General features: G+C 38.8%; 1 non-coding gene across 1 annotated transcript; it reads right to left on the bottom strand.

Moving 5' to 3' along the window:
- Positions 1–4060: 4060 nt before the first annotated feature.
- On the bottom strand, positions 4061–4167 carry LOC138985146 (U6 spliceosomal RNA). The gene has a single exon (XR_011462404.1). It is a non-coding gene; the product is annotated as a U6 spliceosomal RNA (small nuclear RNA).
- Between the last annotated feature and the right edge of the window lie 13456 nt (positions 4168–17623).

Consider the following 17623-nt stretch of genomic DNA (forward strand, 5'->3'; position numbering starts at 1 on the left):
AATATCCCCTGGAGGAGGGCACAGCAACCCACCCCAGTATTATTGCCTGGAGAATCCCATGGACAGAGAAGCCTGATGGGCTACAGTACGTAGGGTCACAAAGAGTCGGACATGGCTGAAGTGACTGAGCACAGCATGTACAAAAAATGAGATTCTACTCAACTACTGAATAGTATAGAGAGACACAAGCCACTGAGGTTATGCAACCAAGAGGATGCATGTTGAAGGCATTATGCTAAGAGAAATAAGTCAGACATAAGCAATTACACAATCAACAATTCTATTGAATGAATTTCTGGAAAATGTAAAACTACAGTGACAGAAAGTATATATATTTGTAAGTGGCTGAGGATGGGCGTAGCCAGTTGACTCCAAAGGGGCACAGGATACCTTTTGGGGTGATGGAAATGTTCCATATCATTCATTATTCTGATATTGGTTACTTGGTTATATGTATTTGTCCGAACATGTTATTATACTCTTAAAAATTTTGCATTTTATTATATATGAATCATATCTCAATAATGCCAATTCAAAATAATACAGCTCCAAAACTGAAGAAGAAATTTTTTTAAATTTTATTTTATTTTTTAACTTTACAATATTGTATTAGTTTTGCCAAATATCGAAATGAATCGGCCACAGGTATACATGTGTTCCCCATCCTGAACCCTCCTCCCTCCTCCCTCCTCCCTCCCCATACCATCCCTCTGGGTCGTCCCAGTGCACCAGCCCCAAGCATCTAGTATCATGCTTTGAACCTGGACTGGTGACTCGTTTCATACATGATATTATACATGTTTCAATGCCATTCTTCCAAATCTTCCCACCCTCTCTCTCTCCCACAGAGTCCATAAGACTGTTCTATACATCAGTGTCTCTTTTGCTGTCTCGTACACAGGGTTATTGTTACCATCTTTCTAAATTCCATATATATGCATTAGTATACTGTATTGGTGTTTTTCCTTCTGGCTTACTTCACTGTGTATAATAGGCTCCAGTTTCATCCACCTCATTAGAACTGATTCAAATGTATTCTTTTTAATGGCTGAGTAATACTCCATTGTGTATATGTGCCACAGCTTTCTTATCCATTCATCTGCAGATGGACATCTAGGTTGCTTCCATGTCCTGGCTATTATAAACAGTGCTGCGATGAACATTGGGGTACACGTGTCTCTTTCCCTTCTGGTTTCCTCAGTGTGTATGCCCAGCAGTGGGATTGCTGGATCATAAGGCAGATCTATTTCCAGTTTTTTAAGGAATCTGCACACTGTTTTCCATAGTGGCTTTACTAGTTTGCATTCCCACCAACAGTGTGAGGGTTCCCTTTTCTCCACACCCTCTCCAACATTTATTGCTTGTAGACTTTTGGATCGCAGCCATTCTGACTGGCGTGAAATGGTACCTCATAGTGGTTTTGATTTGCATTTCTCTGATAATGAGTGATGTGGAGCATCTTTTCATGTGTTTGTTAGCCATCTGTATGTCTTCTTTGGAGAACTGTCTATTTAAGGTCTTAATTGGCAGCACAATAATGCAAAGAAAATAGAAAAGACACTTTCTCTACAGCAGATGCAAAACTTGAACAGTCTCTCCAGAGATCAGTGACTTAGAATCGCCTCAAGAGCTCCCTGTTTTCTTAAAACTATTAATTATGTAATTAATTTATTTATCTTCAGCTGTGCTAAGTCTGTGTGGACTTTCTCCAGTTGCGGCCATCAGGGGATACTCCCTACTTGCGGTGCACAGACTCCTCACTGAGCAGGCTTCTCTTGCTGTGGAGCACCGGCTCCAGGGCCGTTGGTCTCAGTAGTTCTGACTCCTGGGTCCCAAAGCACAAGCTCAATAGATGTGCACACCAGTTCAGTTGTTCCGTGGCATGTGGGCTCCTCTCAGACCAGAGTGGGACCTGTGTCTCTTGCACTGGCAGGTGGACTCTTTACACTGAACCACCAGGGAAGCTCCCAGAACTCCCTGATTTAAAGATCCATGAATTTTAGAGACTCCTCTGATGTTTCAGTGGCTAAGACTCTGCACTCCCAAAGCAGGGGATCTGAGTTCGTTCCCTGTTTAGGGAACTAGATCTCACATGCCACAGCTAAAATCTCATGCCACAACTAAAGATTCCACGTGCCACAACTAATACCCAGAGCAGCTAAACAAATAAATAAAATAAATATTAACAAGAAAGGTGCATGCATTTTATTGGGAGATTTCTATTTGAAATTCAGGTAAGGTATGTGTGTGTGTGTGTGTGTGTGTGATTCTGTGCATGATTGTAGGCTAAGGGACTGGGGATGGAAAAACTGAGATATCAAGGGAGCCAATGGAGAAAGGATGAGCTGGACTCTTGACCTAAAATGGGCAGTGCCAAGGGGCTGGCCAGGTAGGCTACTGGAGATGCTGGCCAGCCTGGCTTTGAAAGCTCTTTGCTTACAAGTGTTCCTTGTTTCCATGTGGTAATCCATCACCACGTATAATGTAGTCTGTATGTAAGCACCTTTCCTCAGAAATAGAGGGGCTCCAGTTTTCCTGCTAATATGCAAAGTATTTCATTTAGTAATGGCTTTCAGTAGGCTCATTTAAAGCTCTCCGACGGCTGTAGTAATAGATCAATTCTCCAAGTGGCTAATAGTCCTTGTTTGTGCTAAATATAATCAAATGGCGACCTATCTCTAGCGTAAACAAATAAGTTTTTATTCTGTTCCATTTTCTCCAAACACAATTAATCTTACTACTGCTACTTGCTGCACATTATCTGGAAAGGACATCTTCCCACAATCTGCTTGGAGGCACCCTGAGAACACCGGTGGCCCCTGTATTCTGTTTCTCACCTTGTCAGTAGGCAGGAAATATTCATAGAAAAGACAATTGCATGAAAAAGCCCTGGTCTCCACACTCCACCTTACAGCAGCAACCCATGCTTGTTCTGTAAGTCAGTATATCTCTTTGCTCTCGGAAACAATTTTTCATTATTGTACTTCAAAACTCTGGACTCAGAGGATAAATAGAAGAGGAAAAGGCATGGTGACGAAATAATAGAGCTGGTTTATGGAATATTTATTGGTTTTCCCAGAGGCAAGTGGTGGAATGGTTTAAGTACACACTACTGTGTATAAAACAAATAAGATAATTTCTGTGTCCCACAAACGTGCGCCAATGTCTCCAGACTAGATGGTGTATTCCATCAACATCTATTTTCTTCCACCACAAAATTGAAAATTAAAAATAAAAACACCCCTCCCTCATAAAATGAATAAAATACATTTCTTTCAATGTTTGAATCCATGTATTTCACATGCAGGTGAGTGAAGTGAATGAATTCGCTCAGTTGTGTCCGACTCTTTGTGACACCATGGACTGTAGCCTACCAGGCTCCTCTATCCATGGCATTTTCCAGGCAAGAATACTGGAGTGGGTTGCCATTTCCTTCTCCAGAAGATCTTCCTGACCCAGGGATTGAACCCAGGTCTCCCGCATTGTAGGCAGACGCTTTACCGTCTGAGCCACCAGGGAAGTCCTGCATTCACATGCAGGTGAATATGGTTAATTGTACCAGAGAGAATTAGAGTGGGGTGGGGTAGAATTTGGCTTTCCTGGTGCCTCAGATGGTAAAGAATCTGCCTGCAATGCAAGAGACCCAAGTTCGATCCCTGGATTGGGAAGATCCCCTGGAGAAGGGAATGGCTACCCACTCCAGTATTTTATTTTTAATTGAAGGATAACTACTTTACAGTATTGTAATGGTTCTTGCCATACATCAGCATGAATCAGCCATAAGTATATGTGTCCTCCCATCCTGAACCCCCTCCTACCTCTCTCCACATCCTATCTCTCCAGGTTGTCACAGAGCACTGGCTTTGGGTGTCCTGCTTCATGCACTGAACTCACACTGGTCATCCATTTTTCGTACAGTAATGTATGTGTTTCAATGCTATTCTCTCAAATCTTCCCACGCTCTCCTTCTCCCACAGAGTCCAAAAATCTGTTCTTTACATCTGTGTCTCCTTTGCTGCCCTGCATGTAGGATCATTGGTACCATCCTTCTAGATTCCATAAAGATATGAAACGCTTCATAGATGTGCGTGTCGTCCTTGAGCAGGGGCCATGCTAGTAATCTCTGTATCGTTCCAGTTTTAGTATATGTGCTGATGAAGCAAGCACCCACTCTGGTATTCTTGCCTGGAGAATCCCATGGACAGAGAAGTCTGATGGGCTGCAATCCATGAGACTGCAAAGAGTCAGACATGACTGAAGCAACATGCAGGCATGCTGGAATTTATATTAGTGTGACTGAGTATTTACCTAATTATCTCTAAGTAGCTATTGCCTTCTTCTGCCACTTATGTAGCCCCATTATATATATGCAAAATGAAAGAAAAAGCAAGCAAATTTTAAAAAATGTATTGTGATCTAAACATGATTAATATAAATATTTGTCTTCAAAACCCTAGAAAGCCCTACAGGGTAGGTGGGAGGTTCTTGATTTGTTTCAACTTAGAGTGACATTTGAAATCTTCCAAAAGTTTCCAGGCTAAATAATCAGTGTTAGGAGGAAATTTTATTTGTTATTAATGTATTCATTATATACAATTCACAATAAGTTTGGGGGAGGCATTCTGTATGGAGTTTAGTCTTTAAGATTTTTCCTGTGTATCAGCTCAATGCTTATGGTAATCCAGAAGGTTTTTTGAAGCAAAATGGGACAGTAAAAATATCTCTAATTAAACATTTTTGCCTTTAGTCTTTACCTAGGTAACAATGGACAGGTTATTAGATATTTCTTGGGCCTTAATACCGATTGTTAGGCAGGGTTTTTGTGAAAGTTAAACGTAATGTACTTAGAGCTTTAATGATAGACATTAGAAGGCCTTTGATAATGGACTGGCTTGTCATCCGTCTCCAAATGCACTTTGGTGGTTAGAATGGGTCCCTGGAGTCTTTCACCATCATAATCTCATTTCACCTTCTTGTCATAGAATTTACTTGTGGTCCAGATTTAATAAATATTTTGTAAGCACCTTCCATGTAGCCTGTCTCTTGCTAGGTGCTCGGTGCTCAGCACTGAACAAACCAGAGTTTGTCCCTGCCCTCCTATTCTTACAATCGAGCTCCTCAGGGGCAGCAGTGGATAACAGAGCGGTAAATTCTGAAACTCCTATCTCCAGGGATTCTGACTGAATAAAGCGAGTCAGGCCCAGGCATCTGCATTTTCACAGGTATCCCAGGTGATTTTTAAATAAGCTTTCCAAAGGCTTTGCCTGAAGATGCGCATTCTGCCACCTGCTCAGGCAGCTCAGGGCTGTGAACCTTGAGAGCCATAGTATCTGCTAGGGTTGCTTGACAAAATATCGTAGATGGTTTGCTTAGACAATAGGAATGTATTTCCCATAGTTCTGGAGGCTAGACGTTCAAGATCAACAAGTCAGCATGGTCTGTTTTGGGTGACAGTTCTTTTCCTAGCTGGCAGAGGAATACCTCTTCACTATGGACTCGTGACTGTCCCTGGGTTCAAATGCACTTCTTGAACACTTCTTGCTCTTCTTGAGCAAGCAAACTCTCTGACTTCTCTTCTCATAGAAGCACTAATCCCACCGGACCAGGACTCTACCTCCATAACCTCTTATCCTAATTACCTCCCAGAGACCCTGACTCCAAATTCCATCACCTTGGGCCTTAGGAGTTCAGTATATGAATTTAGGGGGACATAATTCAGCCCACTGAGACATCTTGAGCACACTCACCCTTCGTCCCATTTACCTTCATTATCATAGAACTTGGGGAACCCACCCGTGGTACTCGAAACAACAGAATTAGAATCCACAGGCACCTTAAACCTGCTTCCAGAGACTGCAGACACATTTTTTAATAAAATAATGACTAACTAAAAAATAAAATTAGAGTCTCAAATCATTTATCTTAGAGGGAAAGTAAATATCAGATGGCATTAATGAATGACTATATATTTTTTAATATATTATATATTTTATATATACACCCCAGGCTTCCCAGGGGCACTAGTAGCAAAAAATCTGCCTGCCAATGCAAGATACCTAAGAGATGTGGGTTAGATCCCTGGGTGAGGACGAGGAAGATTAAATGACAACCTACTCCAGTATTCTTGCTGAGAAATCCCATGGACAGAGGAGGCTGGCCAGCTACAGTCTATAGTGTTGCAAAGAGTCTGAAGTGACTTAGCATGGACACATGCATATATATACATATATACCCTACCACCAATCTGATGTTTTCGTTTATGAACTCTACACAGTGAATTTCCTAAGGGGATTAGTAGGGAAGACTATGAATTCTAACAGTATTTGGCATTCCATAGAAACATCTAAAATCTCTACAAAAAATATTCTTCAAACTCATTTGCTGCTGCTGCTAAGTCGCTTCAGTCATGTCCAATCCTGTGCGACCCCATAGACGGCAGCCCACCAGGATCCCCCATCCCTGGGATTCTCTAGGCCAGAACACTGGAGTGGGTTGCCATTTCCTTCTCCAATGCATGAAAGTGAAAAGTCAAAGTGAAGTTGCTCAGTCGTGTCTGACTCTTAGCGACCCCATGGACTGCAGCCTACCACTCTTCTGTCCATGGGATCTTCCAGGCAAGAGTACTGGTGTGGGGTGCCAGTGCCTTCTCCATTCAAACTCATTTAGACAGTCCAAATAAAAAAGAGGTATACCCTGCTACTAATATGTTATACCCCTCCCCAGGCCTTTTCCTTTCCTGAGAATTACAGTTAAAATCCTCTGCCCAGTGTTGAATCTTCACAGGTGCAGTGCAGCATCATATGCACAGAAAGAGTAGAAAAGTATCACACTTGTTTAGGAGCAAGAGTTGGCAGAGTGCTACCAGTATTTGGGGGCATTAGATATTTCAGATCTCTTTTCCAATGGCCTGGGATTTTTTTTAACAGCTTTATTTAGGTATAATTGATACACAAAAAAATCTGGACATATTTAATGCATACCGTTTAATAAATTTGGAGATACGCATTCATCTGTGAAGCTTTCACAACAACCAAGGTGATAAATGTACCTATTACCTGTAAAAGTTTCCCCCAGACCCTTTGTGTATGTGTGTGTGTGTGTGTGCATGCATGTGTTAGGAATATTTAATATGATATCTACTGCTTTAACAAATTTTTAAGTGTACAGTGCTGAATTGTTAACTATAGGCACTTTGTTACCCAGAAGGTTCCTAGAATTTGTTCATGTTGCCTAACTGACACTTGCCTATAATATTGTAAAAAAAAAAAAATTTGTTATAGATGAAAACAAAAGTGTTGACATATTTATATTGAGACATTACACTTGTGGTGTAAAAAGTGATTGTCTTAGTGGTCTCTAAGCTCAGTCTGGATTAAAATCGCTATTCATACTGATATCTGATTTCTCCCTCTGAATTTTTATATTCTGTCACCTTTTTGCAATCACATGGTTAAAGTCAATGACACCTGTTTGTTCTCCATTATCTCCGTGAGATAGCAGTTTCCGCAATTTGGTGTTTACTTTTTGGTTGATTCTCCTATAAAGTCTGTAGTGTCAGCTTTGCAACGTAAGCTTGTACTACGGGCACACAGCAGGTGCTCAAAATATATTTGTTGAAAGCATGAATTCACTGCATTGATAGGCAATCATGACAGATGCCTAAGGCATGGGTGAACAGAGTGGTATGCATTTTTGCTTAGCTGTGTATTTTTCTTCCTTAGTAATAGAATACAAGAAATTAAATTAATCCTTCCCATTAAGAACATCTGACATTATGTCACACTTCAGCATATGTGCTATGTCGTGTTTAGTAAAATTAATTTGTTTTTAAATCAGATTTTTACTCGCACACTTTCCAGTGTTTATGAGAGAGACAGAAACCAATGGACTCGGTCTTCCAAGAAGTGTATTCTATTCCCTATGTGTTTTTCTATGCTAAATGAAAGCAGGATGCATGGGTAATTATAGGTTATTTCTATATGATCTTTCAAGGAATCACTGTGTAAGAAAATCAGATATTTTTCATTCCTTTAAAGCACAACATTCATTTCAAGCCAAACTCTCTGATGTAAATATAAAATATTTTTAAATATACTTGTTCAAATTCAGGACAAATTGCTTCTCATTCCTCCTAAGTTATCCTACCCTATTCTATTCAGGAAAGTTGGATTTACATAATTTCATCTCAGAGGAAAACAAAATGGAAAGCAGAAAATATAACAGAACCAATCCCAAATAACATGATGAGTCTTTACAGACAGATAGGCACATAAGGACCTAAAGGTAAATAATTATTTCTAGGAAGCATACAAACAAAGAAGAATGTTGTCAATGCCCCTTACAATTGGGGTGAATGTATCCCAGTTTGTTCTGCCTCATTTTACTTTCAAAAATGTTCTGGTTTGGGCAATAAATTTTATGATCATTTAAAAATTTTTATAAGACTTCTTTTTTGATGGGGATCATTTTTAACGTTTTTATTGAGTTTGTTACAATATTGCTTCTGTTTTATGTTTTTGATTTTTCATTGCAAGGCATGTGGGATCTGAGCTCCCCAGCCAAGGATCAAACCCACACTTTCTGCATTAGAAGGCAAAGTCTTAACCACTAGGCCACCGGGGAAGTCCCATGAGCATCTTCTGTTTTTGATTTTGGATAACTAAAGCTTGGAAAACTAAGATTTTTGAAATGTATCTAACTGAATAGTAACGTATATTCCCTAGTATTGATTTTTTTTCCCTCTTTCAAATATATTTTGGAAGAATAATTGTTCTGAAATTCAGAATAGCAAACTCAATTCTTTCCCCTCATATCTGACTGTGATAAACTCTTTGTGAGACTCGCGCTTTGAAAATGTGTGCCAAGTCAAATATAGGACATTGAAACAGTGATAAGTCACACAATAACTATGGAACACATGCTGGATTTCTGCTCAGAGAACCTGAATTCTGGTCTATACCATAAACCAACTTTGTAGCCATGGTCCATTCATTCAAACTTTCCAAACACAAATACTATGAGATGTAAAAAGAGACTAACTTAACAGGTTAACAGGATCAAATAAGAAGATATGTACATGTTATTATTATCATCCTATTCCATTTAAGGCAGGCCTGAAAGGCACTTTAACTGAGAAAAGAGAAAACTGTACAGGGCTTGAAATTTGGAATATGGTTGGTTTGCTATAGGTTCTGGCTTAGCGAGTATCTTACCATGGGAAGCTATTTAACCTTCTTAATTCTTAGTTCGTTCACGTGCAAAATGGGGATAATCATGTCCGAGTTCTCAGGCTTATAAGAGAACTCAAAACATTTCACAAATAAATAGTAACTTTGGTACTTTAGAGCAGCGCTGTGGTGACGATGGTTTCCTGTGACATAAAATAGCGTGGTAGAATCCCCAAAATTTGCACAAGTCTGAAATGTGTCTACAGACATATGGCAGATGACAAATGGTAAAGGGAGGTGAATCCAAGTTATTTTAGAAAATAAAAAGTAGTAAATTCCATAGGTTAAATGTATTTGCAGGCCGGGTGACCCATTTAGCTCCTTCAATTCTTCTATATCATTGCAGCCTGCGTGCGTGCTAAGTTGCTTCCGTCGTGCCTGATTCTTTGCCACCCCATGGACTGTAGCCCACCAGGCTCCCCTGTCCACGGGATTCTCCAGGTAAGAATACTGGAGTGGGTAGAAAATTCCATTTCCAGGGGTTCTTCCTGACCTAGGGATGAAATCCAGGTATCCTGCCAGAGTCTTTACCATCTGAGCCACCAAGGAAGCCCTATTGTAGCTTACAGCCTATTAAACTGAAAATTAGTTTGTAACATTTAAACAAAATTGTTAACTATGAAGAAAAGCTGATAAAAATAGTCACCAAATTGCAGAAAGGAGAACGTTAATGATTATAGAACTTTATTGGCTAGATTGATAGATGAAAAGACAGGATATTGATCTGCAGAGATTTAGTGTGATCAGGAGAAAAATAAAGAAAGTAGCAGTTGGATTGCCAGCAGTATGATATTCAAAAAATGTCACTGTGGGAGAGATTGATAACTATAGTTGAAAACCGTAATAAAACTCAGCCACATTTATCTGGTTTAGGCTGTTTCATGCCTTAGAACACAGAAGTTTCATGACATTTTTCATAGACAGGCAGTGATTGCAGATTTTCACACTTTTCAGATTAATTGTGGAAGAATTGAAGAAAGCGGGGACAGAACACAAAGGAGCATTGCTCACCCAAAATTTTTCTAAAGATGTAACTTGTTTTGTAGCTTCTTTTTTAAAACTTTGTTTCAACTCTTCATTAAACAAGATTTGAAAATTTTTGTATACTGTATGATAAACAGTAGATCTTTGATCATTTATTATTTATCATCTAAGAATGGACAGGAGAAAAATACTAGAGTTGAAGAGGTGAATAACTCAGTTTTTACCTGTATGGATTGAGAATTTTTAGAATATATTCCTAAATTAAAAGTTTATTAATCCATTGATTGTCAAATTTTGATTGAGGTTCTCTCACCATTTTGTCTTCTCGAATAGTAGGTATTACCAGTATACCCTCCAGAATGGGAGGCATAAAAATGAGAGAAAAAATCAACTTGGCAAAAAAAAGTAATTAAGGGGGGAAACTTAAGTATAGAACCTTATAAACTATAAAAAGTTTACTAGTAATCAAAGTGTCTGACTTTCCCTTTATGCAAATATTATTGAAAATTTTACATATGCAAATAAAGTTACTTCTTTATGACAGAGATTAAAGATGTACAGTACAGTGATTAGTATTCCTTGTATGCATTCAAATACAGCAAGATTGATATGCAAGCAAAATGAATTACAGTCAGGAATAATGCTCTATTACTATCATATCACTCAAAACCAGGATCAGGTAGGTATTTTAGCATTTGGGGAAATGTGGGAATCTGTCAAGGCACTAGCAAGAGACAGGAAATTTTCTCATCCAGGAATATGATTTTCTATCACTTATGATTAAGAATCTCTCATGATTAAGTGATCTTTAGGTCACTGGTTCAATTAAGGCTTGAAGGAGGAATTGACAATTGAGTTTCCCAGTGGCTCAGATGGTAAAGAATTTGCCCACAGTTTGGGACACCTGCGTTCGATCCTTGGCTCAGGAAGATCCTCTGGAGAAGGGAATAGCTACTCATTCCAGTATTCTTGCCTGAAGAATTCTTCGGACAGGGGAGTCTGGCAGGATACAGTCCATGCAGTTGCAGAGTCAGACATGACTGAATGACTAACATGATTATGAAATCTATATGCCACAAATGAATTAAAATACAATTGAAAGTATATAGTGGTATAATTATTTATGAAACAAAACCAGCCTTGCATAGTTCACAGACATTGGGCAAGATTGATCTGTTAGGTCTTAGATCATGAAGATCAATGCTCAACTATTCATAAAGATTTTCATTATGGAGGAAAACTGTAACTGAATACATTATTTTAGGGGAAAGGGGGATATTAAATCCAAGCAGGTATTCAGTTTGGAAGTTGTTTGGGAGAATCAATCCCTTCATTAGGTTAATGAAGCTTTTTTTTTTTTTTTAATTATGCCTGTCTGTTAAAAAGCTACATTTATCCAGAAGCTTTGGGTCACATTTTTATCATGTGCCAAGGTTAACATTAAATGTAGTCATGTATTATTTCCTTTTGAAGATTGAACCACAGTAGCAACTAAGGTAATAATAATCTATAACTAAGGATGAATAGGGCTTCCTGGGTGGCTCAGATAGTAAAGTATCTGCATTGGATACAAGAGATCTGGGTTCAATCCCTGGGTCAGGAAGATCTCCTGGAAAAGGGAATGGCTACCCACTCCAGTATTCTTGCCTGGAGAATTCCCTGGACAGAGGAGCTTGGCAGGCTACAGTCCATGGGATTGCAAAGAGTTGGACACAACTGAGTGACTAACACTTTCACTTCTACTACATGGCTTAATAAGGTCTTTTTTTCCTAGATGGTTAATTTAGAATTTTGCTGAAAAGAATATATATGGTATTTCTGAAATTCACTCCCTTTAGAAAGGCGCACTGTGAATCATAGAATTAGTTTAACTCAAATCTATCAAATAGCTTAAAATCACCAAGATTCCCCATAACTTCATCTAAATGGTGTTTGAGTTACTGCACCTACTTTTGTCAACTAAAAATATGCACAATGTGAGAATTGCAAGTTAAGTTCTGTTTGGGGCAAAATGGGGACTGGAACCAGGGAGACAGCACCCTAGGTAGCTCTGAGAAACTGCTCCAAAGAGTTAGGGGGATGGTCAGTATACATGTGATTTTGGTGAAGGGGGAGTACATGCATCAAGCACAGATTTTTTTTTTGTATAAGGTTTTTGCTGGAATCATGAAGCTTCTGCTAGTCAGGAGAAACAATCATCACCATGAAGGATTTTAGTGCTTTTCTAGATATGAGATGACATAAGAATTGGGCTCATAAATCAGCTCCTGAGAATATCTAACTATCTGAAGACCTGTCCTGCCAGTTTTCCCTGAGCACAGAGTGCCTCATTTCTGCTCTTCACCCTGAACGCCTTCCAGGAGTGTTGAAGGTCAGCAGCTGCAGCAGCACATGATTTCATCCTTGTAGAGGTAGACGGCAAGCATCCATGGCAAGTGCCAATTTATAGTTGACACTTTTAAAGAAGTTGACAGATCCGTGCTACCTGAAGACTCTCTAGTTCACCTCTGATTGGAAATTTGGAAATGTTGACAGTGTCACATGCAAAGTTGGGAGTTGAAATAAGAATTATGCCCTTCATACTTGACCCGCATCTAGAGTTGTCAAAAACAAAACCAACAACACCAACAAAATAATAATACATGACCTTAGGAGCCAGATGGTAAAGAGAGAAATAAGGAAGAGTATAAAAGTTTAATATAGCAAAACAGTTAAGCATCTTAAATCCAAAGTGCACTGCTGAGCACCAATATTTTAAATTCTGCATTTTCTCTGGAACAATTTCACTTTAAGAACTGCCCAATCTGGTGAACAGGATTGATTATTGCCATTGGTATCTTGATATCTATTCAAAAAGTGAATATATTTCCTTTCCAGCTACTAGGAATAATTAGTACTTAACTGCATACTTGGATGATGGTGGTGATATTAGCAACAACAAGAACATAGTCATACAGAGTTACATAATCTTTATGAATTACCTTACTTTATCACAACAACACTGAAAGGGACAAGGTTAGATTTTTACCATTAACCTTAGTTACCTAGGGAGAAAAGTAAGATAAATGACCCATCAAAACTACAAAATTCTTATGTTTATAACACACAATATCAGCTAATATTCCCTATATTATGTTTTAGTTTGGTATCAGTATCAAAATTGAAGTTTACATGCACTTAAAAGAGTGCATTTTTATGAAAACCATTTGCAAATGATTGTTTTTTATTTGGATGGTTTTTTTTCCCGACATTAATGTTGTTCAAGCAAAATCCAGGAAATAGTGAAGGACAGGGAAGCCTGGTGCGCTGTAGTCCATGGGGCTGAAAAGAGTCGGATATTGAACAACAATGTTGTTTGCATTTTACACAAAAGGCAAAAAAAGTATCAGTCGTCTGCTTTGTGTGGAAATCAAGGTACACATCTTTACAAGTTTTTTTTTTTTAATGGAATTGTTCAGTTAATTTATTTTTGTTTTGCTTAGTTTTACTGAAATATATAGGAGGCTCCTGAACTCATATCTTCCCATGGGCAAACTGAATAGATTGCTGCACATGGATAAATTTCCTCTGAAAGAAATTCAGGAACTAGTTGAGTGATTCCAGAAGAGATGAATGAGGAAAAATCCCCACCAAAATGTGGTTCAGCGCAGAAAGTAGAACAGAAATAGCCATCTCCAAGTTTTTTCCTGAAAGGGGTTGACTTGCAAACCTTAAAAATGCTGCCTAATTGTCCAGCTTCTAATCAGTCTACACATAAGTGTTAACTGAGGTTCTCCCCATTGGGTTGCTGAAAGGCCATGACACATCTTCATATACTCAGAGATACTTAGAACAAAGAAGGAAGCTTAGATAATCACAAAGGTTTGAGAGGTGACCAAGAGGTTGTGATGGGCTCAGTGATAAGGTTTCTCTTCTCTATGAGACCACTCTGTCAAGACTGGGAAATATGGCTCTTTTATCCATACCTCTGCAGAAATCAACACAGAGAATAAAGGAAAATGGAGAAACAGAAGCAAATGCTCCAAATAAAGAGAGCAAGGTAAAACTCCTTGCTTTAAATGGAAAGGAGATAAGTGATTAACCTGCTACATTCTCTCATCCAAGGTTAAGAGACGAATCACAAGCTGGAATCAAGATAGCCAGAAGAAATATCAACAACCTCAAGTATGCAGATGATACCACTCTAATGGCAGAAAATGAAGAGGAACTAAAGAGCCTTTTGATAAGGGTGAAAGAGAAGAGTGAAAAAGCTGACTTAAAACTCAACTTTCAGAAAATGAGGATCATGGCATCTGGTCCCATCAGTTCATGGCAAAGAGATGGAAAAAAAGTGGAAACAGTGGTAGATTTCATTTTCTTTGGGCTCCAAAATCAATGTGAATGGCAACTGCAATGACAAAATTAAAATTAAAAATTTTAGAATTTCTTTAAAAATTAGAATTAAAAATCAAAAAGATGTATTTTCCTTGGAAGGTAAGCTATGACAAACATAGACAGCATATTAAAAAACAGAGACATCACTTTTCCAACAAAGGTCCATATGGTCAAAGCTATGGTTTTTCTAGTAGTCATGTACAGATGTGAGAGTTGGACCATAAAGAAGAGTGAGCACCAAAGAACTGATGCTTTTGAAGTGTGATGCTGGAGAAAATCCTCGAGAGTCTCTTAGACAGCAAGGAGATCAAACCAGTCAATCCTAAAGGAAATCAACCCTGAATATTCATTGGAAGGACTGGTGCTAAGGCTGAAGCCCCAATCCTTTGCACCCTGATGCTAGAGCCAACTCACTGGAATAGACCTTGATCCTGGGAAAGATTGAGGGCAAGAGGAGAAGGAGGCAACAGAGGATGAGATGGTTGGATGGCATCACCGACTCAATGGACATGAACTTGAGCAAACTCTGGGAGACAGAGGAGGACAGGGAAGCCTGGTGTGCTGCAGTCCATGGGGTCACAAAGAGTCGGACATGACTTAGTGACTGAATAATAGCAAAAGGTCAGGAAAATAAAGTGAACATTTCAACAAAGATATAGAAAATTTTTAAAGTACCAGACAGAAATCACAGACCTGAGAGATGCCAGATCAATACGCTTTGATACTAGGATGAACAAGGAAATAATATTGTAGAAAAGTAAAAAATACGGAAAAACCAATGGAAGATAAAAGTTATTTTGATAAGATCTGTTTGTGCAGATTTCTCTCCACTTCAACTCCCATCTCCATTACTAAGAATGTGTCTTTCCTCTTGATACAGGGAGGGTATCTTTTCCATGTGAGTTTTATCTTCTGCTTTCAGAAAGACAAAGAAGAGGTCAGAACACTCTTCTTGCTTTTGCCATTTTTCAAGGGCCTTTGGCTCAAAATAATCCTTATGTCAAAATGGCATATCTGGGGGTGGTACATTCTTCACACAGCACACAATGAAAACTTCACAGTTTATCAACTTGTGGATAAACTTGAATATCAGTAGGCGATGTGAAGGCTGTATTTATAGTTAATTTGTAAAAGATATATTAAATTACTTAACTGGTAAAGAATCTGCCTGCAATGCCAGAGACCCAGTTTTGATCCCTGGGTCAGAAAGATCCCCTGGAAAAGGAAATGGCACTCACTCCAGTATTCTTGCCTAGAGAATTCCATGGACAGAGGAGCCTGGTGGGCTACAGTGCACGGGGTTTCAAAGAGTCAGACATGACTGAGCGACTAACACTTTCACTTTCAACCTATATTTTAATAGTCTGATTTTGCTTTCATAGTGAATCATTGATTCAGAAGGAAAGGGAAGAAAGTAATGAAAAATCTTGATGTAGACATTGTAACCACAGGCAGGAATGGGCTACAAAATCAGAAGAGTGCAATTTCTTTTGAGAAAAAAGAAACTGAAACAGGTATTTTTTTTTCGTTGTTTTTCAGTTGCTAAGTCCTGTCTGACTCTCTGCGACCCCACCACATGCAGCACAGCAGGCTTCCCTGTCCTCCACTATCTCTTGGAGTTTGCTCAAATTCATGTCCTTTGAGTCAGTGCTGCCGCTGCTAAGTCACTTCAGTCATGTCCGACTCTGTGTGACCCCATAGACGGCAGCCCACCAGGCTCCCCCGTCCCTGGGATTCTCCAGGCAAGAACACTGGAGTGGGTTGCCATTTCCTTCTCCAATGCAGGAAAGTGAAAAGTGAAACTGAAGACGCTCAATCATGTCCGACTATAGTGACCCCATGGACTGCAGCCTACCAGGCTCCTCTGTCCATGGGATTTTCCAGGCAAAAGTACTGGAGTGGGGTGCCATTGCCTTCTCCGAATATAAACCCTTACTACCACTACTACTAAGTCACTTCAGTCATGTCTGACTCTGTGCGACCCCATAGACAGCAGCCCACCAGGCTCCCCGGTCCCTGGGATTCTCCAGGCAAGAACACTAGAGTGGGTTGCCATAAGTCAGTGCTACTACCTACCTATTCATCCTCTACTGCCCACTTCTTTTGCCCTCAATCTTTCCCAGCCTATGTGAGAGTAATTTGAGTCCATGTAACTACTGAAGCTGTTTTGTAGATCTGTATACCTGAACTTATGTTTTTAGAATCATGTACATGAACGAGCAGTGGATAAAATAGAAGCTGAGAAATGTACAGGCATGTCAATATTTAGCTTGTCTTATAATGATGAAATGGGTTCCTCAAATAATGAAAAGCTTTTATTGTTGATTTGACTGTATTTCCTTTTTTGTTGTTTGTTTCACTTAACTAATTTTGTTGTTAGGTCTCTATATGTTTACTAGAAAAGTATTGACTTACATTTTGTACTTGACTAAAACACAGACAACTTTTGATGAAACAGCAAATAGGTAGCTTGTTTTTTGGTTTTGGGGTTTTTTTTTGTTTTTTGAGTTTGTTTTTTTTTTAATTTGTTGTTGTTGTTAGCTTGTTTTTTAGTAGTGTTCTAATTTCAGTTTTTCAGCTCCTTGGAAAACTTAAGATATTTAAACATTATATCATACAAAGAATTAACACTGATTATATAGCAGGAACAACTTAAGCAAGGGAAAAGTAATAGAAAGATTTGAACAAACACTTCGTGATTTATGTGAAAATCTTGCTTATATATTTATAAGCAAAACATCCCAAGGGAGAGAGATCATTAAGCAAATGGAAAACAACGACAAATATTACATGTCTGATGTTAGAACCTAAATCTGGGTGCATTATAGCATATTACAAAATCTGACCTCAAAAAACAAACAAGCAAATACTCCATAAAAAAATTAACCACTCCTATTACTATTCAAAGGATTGGTGCATTAAAAGATATAAAAATTTGAGGGAGTTTTATGAATCTCATAGTAATAAATATAACTGAATTAAGAGCTAGAAATGGTCTTTCAGCAACATGGGAATTACTCTTGTGATTACCAGGTATA

The sequence above is a fragment of the Bos mutus genome, chromosome 23 (genome assembly GCF_027580195.1).
Source record: "Bos mutus isolate GX-2022 chromosome 23, NWIPB_WYAK_1.1, whole genome shotgun sequence".
Classification (NCBI taxonomy): Eukaryota; Metazoa; Chordata; class Mammalia; order Artiodactyla; family Bovidae; genus Bos; species Bos mutus.